The sequence below is a fragment of the Phascolarctos cinereus genome, unplaced genomic scaffold (assembly GCF_003287225.1).
Source record: "Phascolarctos cinereus isolate Bilbo 61053 unplaced genomic scaffold, phaCin_HiC Scaffold_4;HRSCAF=312, whole genome shotgun sequence".
Classification (NCBI taxonomy): Eukaryota; Metazoa; Chordata; class Mammalia; order Diprotodontia; family Phascolarctidae; genus Phascolarctos; species Phascolarctos cinereus.
Window position 1 is genome coordinate 42,922,083 of NW_027555847.1, and position 16,504 is coordinate 42,938,586.

Genomic DNA, 16,504 nt, shown 5'->3' on the forward strand with positions numbered 1-16,504 from the left:
ACCTAGGACTGCTAATTAAACCCTCATTTGGATTGTCATGTTCCATGTCCTTTTCTGTCAGAAGAAATACCAATTTCAATGCCTTGGGAGGAAGTTTTATGAAGGTCCTACCAGTGAGTAGTTGTAACTTTGGAACTTTAGAGGCAGTTAGTTTTACAAATTCTTCCAAAAAGGGGATTTCACTTCTACAGCATTAAATAAAAGGGTATTTTGATTCAATTCAGAAATTGAACAATTATGGTATTCTAGAAACTGAATTCCAAAACAAAAATGGAACATCCTTTACCTTCAAAGGGATTAAATATGTTTTCTATGACTATCCATGTATAACACATATAAAATTGCTGGCCTTCTCAATGAGGGGAAGTGGAGAGGGAAAAAGGAAGAGAATTTGGAATTCAAAATAAAAAAAAATTAAAATTGTTCTTACATGTAACTGGAGAAAATAAAATGCCAAATAAAGAAAAAAAATGATGAAAGGAGAAATTTAATAATACTGTGATGAGAGATGTACAAGTAGATGGCAATTCACCTGAAAAAAAATGATTTGTAGACCTTACTTGAATATAAAGACAATATGATTCAATGTTATGATATAGTTACTAAAATAGAAAAAAAAACATAAAAACATAATGTGATCTTTTTTTGCATTAAAGACATACCATCCTGTATGGACTTGAAATTATGGTCATATTACATCTGGAGTGAAGCTAGTGGTTCAGTCTATAGAGTACTTGGAATGAAGTCAGGAAGACTCATCTTCCTAACTTCAAACCTGGTCTCAGATACTTACTGTCTGAGGGACCCTCGGCAAGTCCCTTAATCCTGCGTGCCTCAGTTTCCTCATCTATAAAATGAGTTGGTGAAAGAAATGGCAAACTACTTTAGTATATTTGCCAAGAAAACCCCAAATGGGTTCATGAAGAGTCAGACACAATAGAAAAATGACCAAAGAACAATAATAACAACACATCTGGAGTATTGTGTTCAGTTCTGAGTGTCATATTTGAGTAAAAGGAATGACTAACCACCAGTTGGTGGCCATCAAAGGGTGATCAGTTTTACAAAGAGATTAAAAAAAATCATCTTAGATCAAATCATCATATGGCTCCTGGTTGTAGAAACTTGAGATATTTAGCTTTAAAAAATAGAAATGAGGTGCATTATAGCTATCTTTAAAAAAAAATTAACAATGACATATGGAAGAGAGATTAACATTGTTTTAATGGCTTTTTAGTGAAGAATAACAAAAAATGGGTAGATGTCACAGAGAGGAATATTCCAGCTCAATGAAAGAGGGGAAAATCAGTTATATTGAAAAGTTATTAAAATAAAACCTACAACAACAACAACAAAATTAGAAAACTTGTTCATGGACCCCTGGTTAAGAATCCCTGACTAGAATTTCCTTCATCATGTTTTTAGAACTCTACATGAGTTCAACAACAATAATAATCCTTTTCTTTAAAAAAAAAAATCCCTATCAGATCTTAGAGGTAGTGGAGGTTGAAGGGTGGTACTTTTCTTCCCATATAAGAGGCAAATAAGCTTTTATTGAAAGACAACTGATCCTGTTAATAAGAGGAAACTGCTCTCCCAATCTATTTCTTTGACCTATGGGTACCTTTTTCTGATAAGTATTGTTTCTGTTAGAGGAGAGTAGGTAAGAGTTGAATCCTTATGCCCCATTATAAGTGAAATCAAAGTATCTAGAGTGGAAAGAGACCTAAGAGGCCTTCAAGGCTGAACCCCTTGTTTTCTAGTTGAGAAAACTGAAGCCTATGGAGGTTAAGTGACTTAAGCATCAGAAATGGAAGTTGAAACCAGGTTCTTAGATTCAGAGATAAAGAGGATGATGAATATCCTAACAAATGAAAATGGAGGGATTTCAGTGACAGATCCTGAGAATTCTTATGATTGTACACCTTAAGATGGTAGATAATTCACCTAGAATCTAGGTGTATTTTATGTATATACACACATAGGCATATGTGTGTACGTATGTGTGTGTGTGCATGTGTAATTTCCATGACAGAATTACTGATCTCATTAACAAGGGAGATAAGCAGTTCATAGTATAAAGTCTATAGTTTCACAAAGTTTTGTTTGAAGTATGTTCAAAATTGAACCCAGTGTATAAGTTTTTAATTTCAAAGAATCCAAAGAATCTATTTCTCTTTGTATTACCTTTCTGTTGATATCTGGTTCACCTTGCATTCGAATTTACATTTTTGGTATAACAGTTTTAGTTGTGTAGCTATTACTCTGGTCTTTGTCTTCCAGAGTCATGCTGGCTACATTTCCTCTTTAGGATTCCAGGAGTACCTCTGAGTGCCTGGGGTTCTTTTTTTCTAATGATGTCTGACTGACCTCCTTTTCCAAAGTGTTGCCCCAGTATTAGCCACCAACGATTAATGCCTCAGTTACATCTATCTAATTAACATCAGTTAACTTTAAAAATGATATTTACTTCAAACATGTTGCAGGAATAGAGGTATGAAACATTACATTCCACCGATAATTGGCTCACCCTTATTATACCTCCTGAGAAGAGTGGTTTCTACAAAGCATTGTTTCAATCCTGGTCACTTCATAATGTGTCATTGCTGCTGGAGGATCTTGGGTCTCAGCTACTACTGGGCTGGGTTTCCAAGGTTGATCCTCATTCTTAAAGGCTTCCAAGCTCAGTTGTCTGGCTGCAAATTCCATAGCATACTCAATTCTCAAAAATCTCAATGACTTCTCTCCTGAAGTTTTTGGAATCATAAAATCTTAGCTTAGAATCTTCTTCGCCTTAAATGAAAGAACAAATACCAAAGGAAAAGACTCAAAGCAATTATTCAAGGACCACATGCAGCCTCAGAATGGAAGGGAACAGTGGTTTCCTTTTATAATATTGTCTCTCTTATCTTACTGAAATGATGCCAGGCAGGAAGACGGCCTTCACAAGATATGATTACAGAGGAATACTGCTTTTTTAAATGTGCTCCCCTCCACTTTCAGCTAAGCAACCAATAAAAAAAAAATTATCTCTTTATAGAGTGGTCAAAACATCGAAGCCTGCAAAAGAATGTTTGCACCTACTCCAATTACGTATAGATATTGTGCCATCTAGGCAACCATACATATGCTCAGATGGCTTGGGCTTATTATCTAATCTCCTGTTGCACTCATTAACTTTAGGTCCCATACTGTTTCATGGTGAGAGGGCTAGCCCATTTTTATACTTGGTTACTCTTAAGAATAAATTTATCGTCATTATGTCCCCAAAAGTTGTTTTTTTTTAAGAGAACCCATATATTTTCTAACACAGACTTACACACTCATCCTTTTCATCAAATTCCTTGGTCTCTTTTTTATGTTTCTCCTACAACCTCAACTTTTTTACCCAGGCAATGTAAAACAAGCATAGGTACATTCAATTCAATTCCATCTACTGCACTACCTCACCAATAGCCTTGTCACCTAGAGCAGTGGCCATGCCCTAGAGCAGGAGTCCTTAACCCAGGGTTCAGACACTCTGTTTCATTTTATTATTTTAAAATCCATAACTACATTTTAATATGATTGTATCCTTTTAATCCTATGCATTTTATTATTTTGCATTTAAAGATATTATTCAGAAAAGGCAGCCAGATTCTTCATCAAATTGCCCAAGAGGTCTAGCAAGTGCATGCATGCACTCACACAGACAGTGTACCTAAGAGATACTGCCACTCCAGAACTACGATCTCCTGAATGTTGACTGGCTTTCCTGGGGCACTATTTCAGGATATCTCCAGCTACCATGTTTCTCTGTACTCTTTCATCCAGAATAATTTCCTCCATGACCTCCTAACCAAAAATCTTGCTATTGCCTATGTAAAAATAAAGATTTATTTTAATCCAAGCAAGTATTAACATGTGCAGTAGGAACTCCAGTATAGTTTAAGAGATTCCCATATATTTCATGTTAGACTCTGCCAAGTTTTATTTCCTGATGTCCTTTTATTTCATGAAATGAAATTCCTTTATTCCTTCGTTTTCATGAAATGACTGGGAAATCTGTCCACAAATTTTTTTTAAAAAATGCTCTTTCTTGAACAGCACTTCCAGAATGGGATAAAAAAATGCAAAATGCAGATTTGTCAGTATATGATCCTTTATTCTGGGAATGCAGAGCCAGTGGAAAACCAAGCCCTTCTTACAAATGGTTTAAAAATGGTGAACCTATTTTGCCAGAGGTAAGCAGATTTTTATATATGCTGATATATTAGTGTTAATCCCATTGTTTTGACTTTTGCTTAGATTGCTTTTTAAATTATATAGATTTATAGATTGTTCCAGTTGTAATAGGCAAAAATAAAAAATAGATTGCTGAGACAAGTTATTCCGATGATTAAAATTAAAAGAAAAAACAGCCTTATATTACCTTATATTTAAATTTCCTTCTATAAATGGCAAAGGTGGTTTCCCCCAGAATTCCTAGAATCTAAAATGTAAGCTGGGAGGAAGCTTAGAGGTCATTCCATCCAACCTCCTAATTTTATAGATGAGGAACCAGAGATGCAGAGAGTGGAATTTCCTCCCCCAAGGTCACAGAGGTTCTCTGACTCCAATCCCATTACTCTCTCTGATTCTCATATTGTAGTCACACTTGCCCCTGTAAATTAACCAAATAATTGCTTCAATTTTCTACTTAATTCTGCATGTGCTTTCTCTGTTAAGAGCTGCAAAAAAAAAATCCATCTGTTGTTTCAGACCTGCATTTGGAGATATTGTTTGTTTCTGTTTTAGTGGAATTCACCCCATATATCCATTTTCACACAATGTTCTCTCTGTTTTCCTGCAGATGACTTTTATTATTTCTAGGGAATGGTAATGTGTAGCTTGAAATATTTAGTTTTAAGTTATATTTTCATGATTAAACTATTTCATGAGATGCACTTGAGACTGAAAGTAAGTATATTATTTTAACACAGAGAAGAAATGCTCAGTGTTTAAGGACAATTTACTGTAGGTTGTTGGAAGAGAGGGTACAATAAAATTCTCCTTTGCCTCCAAAGGAGTGTCATGAAATTCCAAGTCACCTTGAGGGTTAATTATAGAGAGCTTTATAGTTGTCCTAAACTTAGAATTCATGTTTAATGCTGACCTGTAAACATCAACATTTCTTGAGTGGACTGGGAACCTGTTTAATCCAGTATTCTGGTTAAAATTGAGTTATATGCATTAAAGTGAGATTGATTACAAGTTTTCAAAGAACTTGAATGCAATGATTCTGGGTAAACATAATGTCTCATAGAGTAAAATGATCCAAGTATTGGAAGTGAGTTTGTCTGGGTTCAAATCCCAACTCAGGTATTTGCTAGCTTAATAAATCTGGGCATTTTTTTTCACCTAAATAAATTTGATGTTAACTAGATAACCTCTAAAGTGCCTCCAAGCTTAAAAGCTATGATTGTCCCCTTGAACAATTATAACTTTCCTTTAAATATTCCCCAGATGAGTTAGGAGAGATTTTGGTTAAGAGAATTCCAGTTAAAACCAGTTTTTACTTTGTTACATAGCCCTAAAATTATGATTCTTTTTATAAGATGTTAATATAATAATATATTTGAATTTTTGCTCTATTATTAGGAAAGAATTCAAACAGAAAATGGATCACTCATGATAACCGTGTTGAATGTGTCAGACTCAGGTTTTTATCAATGTGTTGCAGAAAACACGTATCAGACCATTTATGCTAATGCTGAATTGAAAGTAAAAGGTAAGTCATTGAATTAGAACTAATGGATTCAACATGGCATTTGAATATAGTTGTGATTACATATAATCTCAAATCAATTTTACTGTAAATTAGAGATTGTTTTCATTTGAAATAATGTATCATATTGAAATTAGTTTCTTTAATGTATACAGGGCCTTTCACAGCAGATGAGTTTATCAGTGTACTAGAATAGTGGAGACACAATTAGGTTTTCTTAAATTCATCTTTCTTAATATTTTCTTTGATTTTAAGAATTTACAATTTGGTGATTAAATGAGGATTTTTAATTTGTTTTTTTTTCCAATTTTTTAGTTTTATGCCCAGTTCATTTATCTGCTCTTTATTTTGCTGATGTGTCTAGAGACATAAATTGTCCCCTAAGTACTGATTTGGATGCTCCTATAAATGTTGGTATGTTGTCTCATTGTTGCCATTATCTTTAGTGATTTTATTTATTCTTTCTATTATGTGTTCTTTGACCCACTCATTCTTTAGATTTAGATCATTTAGGTGCTTTTTAAAATTTATTTATTTTTTGCTTCTTTTTAAGTTCTGAAATATCTTCCTCCTACTTAGCCACTCTGCACTAGAAAAAGCCAACATTTTATAAACACACACATTATATATTATATGCAGTAACATATATGTTATATGTAGGAAGTATATGTGTGTATGTAAAATCATACTATGCATTTTTGTATATTTCAGTTCTTTCTCTGGAGAGGAATAGTATCTTCCTTTATAAATCCTTTTTGGTTGATTTGAATATAATACCCAGAATAACTTAGTTATTCACAGTTATTCTTCTAATGATATTGCTGTTACTGCATACAATGATTTCTTGCTTCTGCTAATTTCACTTTTCCTTATTTCATGCAAGTCTTTCAAGATTTTCTAAAATCAGTCTGCTATCATTTCTTAGAGCACAGTAGTATTCAATCACATTCATATAACACAACTTGTTTAGCCAGTCCCAAATTGATGGTCATCTCCTCAGGATCCACTTCTTTGCAACAACAGAAATAACTGCTATAAACATTTTAGAATGTATAGGTTCTTTTGCTTTTTACACTGATAACCTTGGGAAACAGATCAAATAATGGTATTGCTGTATCAAAAGGCATAAAAAAATTTGTAACTCTTTGTTCATAATTCCATATTGCCCTCTAAAATGTTTGAATCATTTCCCAAACCATGTATTAGTGTACCAAATTTTCAATAACCTCTCCAGTTTTTGTCATTTTGCCCTTCTATCATTTTAGCCAATCTGATAGACATGAGATATTGTAAACTTGCTTTAATTTTCATTTTCCAATAAATAATTATTTAGTGCATTTTTTTCATATGACTATATGTAGCTTTGGTTCTTTCACATATTGTTTAGTTTCTAATTAGTTTTAATCAATTTTTTCATAATCCTTTAATGAATGTAATTTTCATTACAATATAGACTGACAAAGATGGATTCTATATTTTTGCTTTTCTATATTTTGGGATGATTTCTATGAACTAATAATGCAGTCATCCTGTTCCACTTAAAAAAAGGCCTATTTCTTTATATTCCCATTTAGTTTTCTCCAGAGGTCTAATATATCTAATTTTTCTAAAATTCTATTCATCTTCTTAACTTATTCTTTATTTTATGGTTAGACTTATCTGTATCTTAGAAGGAGAATTTGAAGTCCCCCACTGGGATAAATTTACTGTCTATTTCTTCCTGTAACTCACTTGACTTTTCTTTTAAGAATTTGTATATTATGCCATTTAGTTTGTATATATACACACACACACACACACACACACATATATATATATATATATATATATACACACACACACACACACACATATATATATATATATATATTTGTATTGATATTACTTCATTGTCTATGATAATTTTTATCAAAAATAAATCTCTTTGCTTACTTCTTTTAACTAGATGAATTTTTGTTTTGGTTTTGTATGAGATTGTGATTGCTACTCCTGTTTTGTTTCATGTTGTTTCATTTTTATTTCAACTGTAGCACAATAGATTCTACTCCAGCTCCTTACCATTGTTTTTTGTGTCTCTATGATTCAAGTATGTTTCTTATAAAAACAAACTAAAACACACACACACACACATACACACACACACACACACACACACACACACATACAATATTGTCAGATTCTTTTTTTTTTCAATCTACTCTGCTGTCCACTTCCATTTTATGGGTGAGTTCATCCCATTCATAGTCACAGTTATAATTACTAACTGTGTTTCCCTCCATCCTATTTTTCCCCTATTTACTTCTCTCTCTCTCTCTCTCTCTCTCTCTCTCTCTCTCTCTCTCTCTCTCTCTCTCTCTCTCTCTCTCTCTCCCCCTGTTCCTTCTCAAAAGTCTATTTTCCTTCTGACTACTGACTACCTCAATCTACTTCCCCCATATCTTATCCTCTTCCTCTCCTACTTCCCTAAACCCAGTTGAGTGTGTACGTTATTCTTTCTTTGTACCAGTTCTGATGAGAGTAAGGTTCAAGTGTTACCCACAACCTCTCATCCTCCCTTTCACTGTGAAAGCTTTTCCTTTCATGCCTCTTTTATGTGAAATAATTTACCTCATCATACCTCTTCCTTGTCCCAGTGTATCTCTGTTTCTTACCCCCTTAATTTTATTATTTTAAAAATCATCTCAACACAATCAACAAAATTCTTGTACATCTTTCTATGTAGAATCCTTCTAACTGACTTAATCATCATAAAGTTCTTAGACTTTTCATGTATCTTCCTCCCATATTTAAAAATAATAATTTAATTTTAAATATCAACCCAATGTTTCTATCATGAAACTTAGATAGTGTTGAAATTTTTTTCAGAGAGAACAGGGACACATGAGGGCATCTAACAGACATAATTATCTAAGTTTCAAATCAATTCCTACCTGAAGAAATAATGCACTTTCCACATGGGGGCAGTACAGAATTTTCTCTTGAGAGTATTCTTCTGAGAATGTAAGCACCTTGAGAGCAAGAATTATTTCAGTCTTAGCATTTGTATCTCCCATGTCTAGCAAGGAGTCTGGCACAGAGCAGTTCTCAATAAATATTTGTGGATTAATGATAGAAGGTTAATAAAGGCATAGGAACTAAAAAATTAATAGAAAGTCAGACCATAAAGGAAGGAAATTCATTTAATGATCTCAGTTCTTTTACTTTATACCTTCATGACATGGAAATGCTTCTTTTTGCCCATAAATACTTCTCATGTGTTACTACTCTTAGGAGAATTGTCTAATCTTCCCAATCTGGCATAACCCAGTGTTTTAGGTTGAATGTTGATTGTCTAGACTACCTTAACCTATACTGTTTCTATCAGAATACTGATACTAATTCCATATCTGCAAAGACATAATTATTAATTCATGTGTATTATTCACAAATGTCAAAAAGACACCCTGGAATGGAAGTGAATTGAGGATTTGTATGTACGGGTGTTTTCTGTGCATGCACACATGCATGCTTATGCTGAAGAAATGAGACATAATTAGTGTATTCTAGGGAAAAGGAATCTTTAATTATGTATTTTTTTTCATTCTTTTTGTGCTTCAGGCTATTTTCGTCATGAATGGTATCCTAGATACTTTCATCTGAAAGGATGATACGAATATAAACAGACTTCATAGTATCAAAAACTGGAATTTGTATAACCTTGTAAGATTTCCATAGCACATTGCAAATATTATTTCATTTTATTCTTTTAAGAGCTCCAGTTTGATTGGTGTTCAGTCATGTCTGACTCTGTGACCCTATTTGGAGTTTTCTTGGCAAAGACAATGGAATGTTTTGCTATTTCCTTCTCCAGGTAATTTTACAAATGAGGGAACTTCAGCAAACAGGGTTAAGTGACTTGGCTAGGGTCACAAAGTTGTAAGTGTCTGAGGCCAGATTTGAACTCAGAGCTTTCTGACTCATGTTCCAGTGCTGTATCCACTGTACCACCTAGGGGCCCTACAACAACCTTCTAGGTAGGCTCTGTCATTATCCTCATTTTACAGATATAGAAATTAAGTGTTATGTGACTTAGGCAAAGTCACGCAATTTTGAAGTATCTTAATTAGGATTTGAACCAAGGTCTTCCTGCCTCCAAGTAGAGTGTTCTATACACTGTTCTAACTGCATCAAAAATGGTACTTTAGAGATCATTAAGACTAACCTCCATGTTTGGTATCTGAGGTTAACAGCACTAAGTTCTTCAAGGTCACCCAGTTAGCTAGGAGCAGAGTGAATAGAAGCCAGATTTCCTAACTTCTTTTTGGCTATTCTTTCCTTTAAATCATGGTGCTTTCATTGTACAGAATACTACAATGTGTTGTGATGGATATAGATAGCCCTGTTCTCAGAAACTGAGAAGCTGTTATCACGTTCCAAATCTGACACTTATTAGGTAAAAAACCTAAGCAAATCACTTTTCCTTTCAAAATTTATTCATCTGTAAAGTGGACATAATGACGTTTACTATCTTGTTCCAGGATTATTGTACCAACGTCACTATGAATATTATAGCTCTATATAGGACTAAACTAATGAATTACTATTACAAAATGAGATAGGTTATGTAGAATACTGAGATAAATGACATTTTAATTATTAGGACTTTCGTAGTATCATAGTTTATAGAGTTATTATTATTGATAAATAAAATATAAATTTATTTATGACTACAAGCAATTTAAAGATTCATCAGGTAAAGGAAGTTTTATATCAAATAATAATTAATTATGGTATCCATGAGGTAATTAAAGAATACCTTGATCTCCCCCATGAGATTCTGACTGCCTTGGGAGGTTTATGTGTTTATGTATGTAAACTTTCTTTGCGTCCCAAGTGTTTATCATAGTGCCTGACACATTGAATATGCTTAATAAATGTTTATTGACCTACCACATTTCTGCTTCTTCATAAACATGAAGGAAGAACTCAGAGGCTATGGGAGCTACATTATGAAAAATACCTCATTCTATTGAGCAATCGCACTGTCCTTAATTCCCCATAACTAAGTTTACCAAATAGCTTATAACTAATCACCTCACAGGGTTCTTGAAGAAATAATCCATTTTTGAAAGAGAGTGAAAATAATTTATCATGTAAAAAAGCGGGATATTAATCATGATCTTTGACAAAGTTAAAGCTAACATAGATTCAATAGAAAGAGAAATATAGGGACACTACACTGTATGTCAGCAATAATTTTCAATATTGTTTTAAACAATTTAAAATAACTAGACAGTATAAAATATCTGAAAGTATATTTGCCAAAATAGACTCAGGAACTATATTAGCATAAAAATAAAACATTTTTTATTAAAAAAAAAGATGTAACTAGCTGAGGTAAATCTTGATTTATTTATTTACCTATTTTTAATTAATTAATTTATTTCAGTTTATCAACAATCATTTCCATATGCTTTTGATTTTAAAATTTTTCTCCCCTTTCCTCCCTACCACCCTCCCCAAGATGGCACACAATCTGATATGGGCTATACATATACATTCCTATTAAACATACTCTCATATTAATGATGTTGTAAGTAAAAATTAGAACAAAATAGGAGGAACCACCAGAAAGAGGAAAAAAAATTCAACAAAAGAAAAAAAGTAGCAAATACTATGCTTCGATCTGCATTCAAACTCCATAGTTCTTTCTTTGGATATGGATAACATTTTCCATCACAAGGCCTGAGGTAATATTTATTGTTCACAGGTAGGTAAAGCCAATATATATTTTTAAAAAAATGATAGTTTTACTAAATTAATCTACTTATTTAATGCATCTCAATTAAATTACTAAAATATCTTATTGATTTAGAGAAAATAATAAAATTCATTTAGAAGAACAAAAGGTCAGGAACTTCAAAGAAACTGGAGTGAGGGGAGAGACGTAAAAAAGCAGCAGATTCAGTAGTATCGGACCCTAAACTATGTTATAAGGTGAGAACATTGTTGAACTGGACAATTGAAGGTTTTGATTATTTTAAATTAATTTTTCTTGTATACATAAAACCTGTGCAGCCAAGAATAGAAGGAATACAGAAAATTTTGGGGAAAAACTTTTATGGACAGTCTCTCATATAGGATATTATTGGGTTGGAGTATTACTGTGGTGTAGGAAATGATGAACTGATTGTATTAGAAAAACATGGAAAGAATTGGACTTATGAAGGAAGATTCTATCCACCTTCAGAGAAATGGATGGAAGGTAGAAATAAGCATAGTATGGTCTTACATATATGTGCATGTGTGTATATGTGTGTATATATGTGTATGTTTACAGATACCTATGTATATGTATATGCCTATATTTCCACACTTAATTGTAGCCTTCTTTAGGGCAGGGCAAGGGGGAGGGAGGGGAAAAATAAAGTAAAAATTGCATAGCAGAGAACAAAAGAAAAACTACAAGGAAGCAAAGAAAAGCTATGCTGCTTTGAAAACAATATGTAGTATTTCTTATATTGGTTTTCTTGAAATGGAAATTTATTGTTTTATATTGAATCCTCTCTTATGTTTGGCTTTATACATGGAAATGTTTGTTTCTTTTCTCATTTTATATTTAAGTTTAAAATAAAGAAAAACGAAAAAAAGAAAAGAAAAAATGTTTTAGAACAATTGCCTTACACATTTCAAGACACTTACTAAAGGAACTAGGACATCCCTGCCCAGAAACACTTCTTTCTACAATTCACATTGTACACACCCATTATAGTTATTTAGCGAATATGTTGCTATGATCAACAACCTTGTGTAGTAGATAGGAAGAATCAGTGGTCTATCTTCTAACATACACTACATAGATCAGACTAATTCACTTTATCTTTGTATCCAGGCAGTGGTCTTAGAATATAAGCTAGAGATAAATTGTTGCTTTGCATTTGTAGAAAAAGTTTCCACTTAAAGTGTTCCCTGCAATGTTAAAATCTGACTTCTAGGGGCAGCTAGGTGGTACAGTGGATAGAGCTGGGACCTTGGACTCAGGGGGACCTAAGTTCAAATCTAGCCTCAGACACTTGATACTTACTAGCTGACCTGGGCAAGTCACTTAAAGCCAATTGCCTTGCCAAAAAAAAAAAATCTGCCTTCTCTCCCTTTCCCTCACAATTCTAAGGCAATAAGGAGGTGGGGCAGACCTTGCATGTATTTAACACTTACACATGCCATGCTGTATATCTCATTGGAGACAAACAACAAGTGCCATTTTACAGTTGTGGAAAGTAAGGCAAACAGATGTTAAATGACGTGTTCAGAGGCACACAATTAGTAAGTGTCTTAGGCCAGATTTGAACTTAGATCTTAGCTACTATAGCCACCACACTCTATCTACTACACCACCTAGCTACCTGCCTGTGACTGGGTTATTCACCTGCTAGGTCATTTCCATTGGATTGATTTTGAGGACCTTCACAATCTAGCCCTAAGCATGCTTTTAAGCTTTCTTGTGAATCAAACAAATTCTTACCACATATTTGGCTTTCCCATATTTTGTTCATGCAGTCCTCTCTGCCTGGAATGCTTTATATTCATTTGTCAGCTACCAATATCCAAATTTTCTTGAAAGACCCTGTTTTCCTCTTCTGAGGAGGGACAGGGTCAAAAGAGAGCATAGAATAAATGGGGGGTGGGATAGGATGAAGGGGAATATACTTAGTTTTTCACAACATGACTACTGTGGAAGTGTTTTGCATGACTACACATGTATAACCTGTATCAAATTGCATGCCTTCTCAATGACGGCGCGTAGGGAGGGAGGAAGGGAGAAAATTTGGAACCCAAAATTTTAAAAACAAAAATTTTAAAAAAAAACTTTGTTTTCACATGCAACTTGGAAATAAGATAAACAGGAAATTAGGTGTAGAAATCTATCCTGCCCTACAGGAAAATTGAAGGGAAAGGTGATAAGAAAAGAAGGAGGGGGGGTAGAAGGTAGGGCAGAATAAAGGAAGGAGTATTCAGAATGCATGTTATTTTGGGGTGCGGGGAGGGATGAGATGGGCCAAAAATTTGGAACTCAAAATCTTGTGGAAGTGAATGTTGAAAACTAAAAATAAATAAATTAATTTTGAAAACACCTTGTTTTCATACCAACTTCTTCATGGTGTTTTCTTCACCACTCCAGTCTTAAAGGGAATACTCCTTTCTCTCACCTACAGCACTAAACTCATACACCTCACATAATGATTATTCTAAAATAACATGCAGATATTTAAATGTCTTATCCTCGATACAAGATTGTAAACTTCTTGAAGGAAAGTGACAATGCTATTTTTAATTTTGCATTGACTGTATTGAAAAAAAAAACAGCAGCTGCAACATCAATAAATCTACCATTTATAAATGTCTTTAAGGTTTGGAAAACTTTTTAACATACACTAATTCATTTGACCCTGGCAGCAAATCTGTGAGGTAATTGCTATTATATTTCTCATTTTGCAGACAAGGAAGCCCAGGGACAGAGAGGTTAAGTAACTTTCTTAGGATAACACCGTTTTTATATGTCTATAGAAGGATTCAAGCACAAGTGTTTCTTACATCAAACCCTGTGTTCTTTTACTGCCTCCACTGAACCACCTAGTTATCCTCTTGAAGGTCTGAACCATCTTGCCTTTTAATTATTCATTTTTTTTTAAAATTTCTGGCCCCCAGCACAGTGCCCAATCCATAGTAAGCATTCTATACATGCATTTTAAATTGAAATGAATTGACATGGAAAATAATTGATTCCTTTTTTCCTACACATATTTCGTAACACAGTGTCTTTGATGTCATATTTCAATTTGCTTCCACAAGCATATATTAAATGATGTTGTATGCCAGGCCTGGTACTATGTCGAAGAGATACAAATACACAAATAAAGTATCTTTGTTCTCAAGAAGCTTTTATTAAACTAAGAGGTAACAAGTGCACAAATAAGGAAATTAAAAAAAATAGAAAGACAACACTGAGTAATTTGAGGGCATAGGTACCCAATAAATATTTGTGCAATCAATGCAAGACTCAAAGGCTTTATTTCTTAGTGACTTCATTTATTTCTTTTTTTAGCATCAGCCCCTGATTTCTCCAAAAATCCCTTGCAAAAGATCTGTGTTGTTCAAGTTGGTGGAGAGGTTACTATTGAATGCAAACCAAAGGCTTCTCCCAGAGCAGTGATTTCTTGGAAAAAATGCCCATAAATGATCAGACAAAGCAAAAGGTAACTCGGACTTATTATTTTTTCCATTACAAAATATTCTTTTGTGAGAAAACTTCTTGCAGCTTGAGAAAACTTCATAGGTCATTATCAATTATGCACCCATTATCTCCTTGTTCTTCACTTACAACAGCATGGTCAGAAGGGGAAAAGTACATTTTTCGTGATGATTAAAATTATGGGCTGCTATTAATGGTAAGTTGTATTTCTATAGATTCACTGGATCAAAAAATAGTTTATTGCAATCCTTTAGCACATGAGCTTGTTGTGTTTTGTTTTGTTTTTTTTCAAAATCTCTTAAGAATTTTTCTCCAGCTCAAGGGCTTTCTAAAACTGCCATGCTGAGAAATCAGGAAGGAGAATAGTATACATAGGAGACACACTCATGCATACACACCTGGTGCTGTGATCCTTAAATGGTCACACAGGTGCTCACTCCATGAAAAAATGTATTCATCAACGGAAAAAAATGAAGATAGAGCTGTATAGGGAATGAAAAAAGTTTTCTTTCCATAATGACAAGGGATGAAAATGTCCCTGAATGAATATGGATATATTCTCCATGAGATTTTGTAAAAATAGTATATTTTTCTTTTTTTTTCTTTTTTTATTTTTAGGCAATTGGGGTTAAGTGACTTGCCCAGGGTCACACAGCTAGTAAGTGTCAAGTATTTGGTCTGAGGCTGGATCTGAACTCAGGTCCTCCTGACTTCAAGGCTGGTGCTCTATCCACTGCACCACCTAGCTGCCCTCAAATATAGTATATTTTTCCCATTTCTTTTTGCTAAAAATCTGACACACATAAAAAAAGTATTGGGTAAATCATAACATGAAACAGACTAGTTGAATTTGAGTGCTTACGGATATGAAAATGATAGAATGACCATTCCTGAAGAATTGGCATTAATGGCTCAAAGTCATTGTGGAAGGTGGTTTCCACCAATAGAACTGCATATTGTGCTATTTTATTTCATATGTTGAATAATGATAAAGAATGGATGAAGGGATACATTAGGTGGCCTGTTATCAAATTTGTAAGTGGCACAAAGTCAGGAGGATAGCATATTCAGGACCTGAATAGAAGTTAACAAGATAGAACATTGGAGTAGATCTAATTAGATGGAATTTATTAGGGATAAATGTAAAGTCTTACACGACTTTAAAAAAAAAAGAAGATTCATGAATATAAGATGTAGGAGGTTTGTGATTGAGGAGTTCAACTGAAAACAATATCTGGAAGTTTTAGTGTGTTACAATCTCGATTTGAGTAGCAGTGCTATCATATGCCAAGAAAGCTGATGCAATTTTATGCTGCCTTCAGAGAGACATAAAATACAGAATTAAAAAATTGATAGTTCTGTTCTATTCTGCACAGACCACATCTGAAGTATTTTGGGAGTTCCATTTTAGAAAGCACATTGATGAGATGAAGCGTTTAGACAAGGGCAACCAGAATGGTTATTGACCTTGAGTTCATTCCATTTGAAGATCAATTGAATAAATTGGGAATATTTAGCCTGGAGAAGAG

The 16,504-nt window shown here is 33.7% G+C and overlaps 1 pseudogene; it reads left to right on the forward strand.

Annotated features, from left to right (window-relative positions):
• The window catches only part of LOC110195631 (contactin-6-like), a 278,594-nt pseudogene that overhangs the window by 135,690 nt on the left and 126,400 nt on the right, over positions 1-16,504 (forward strand).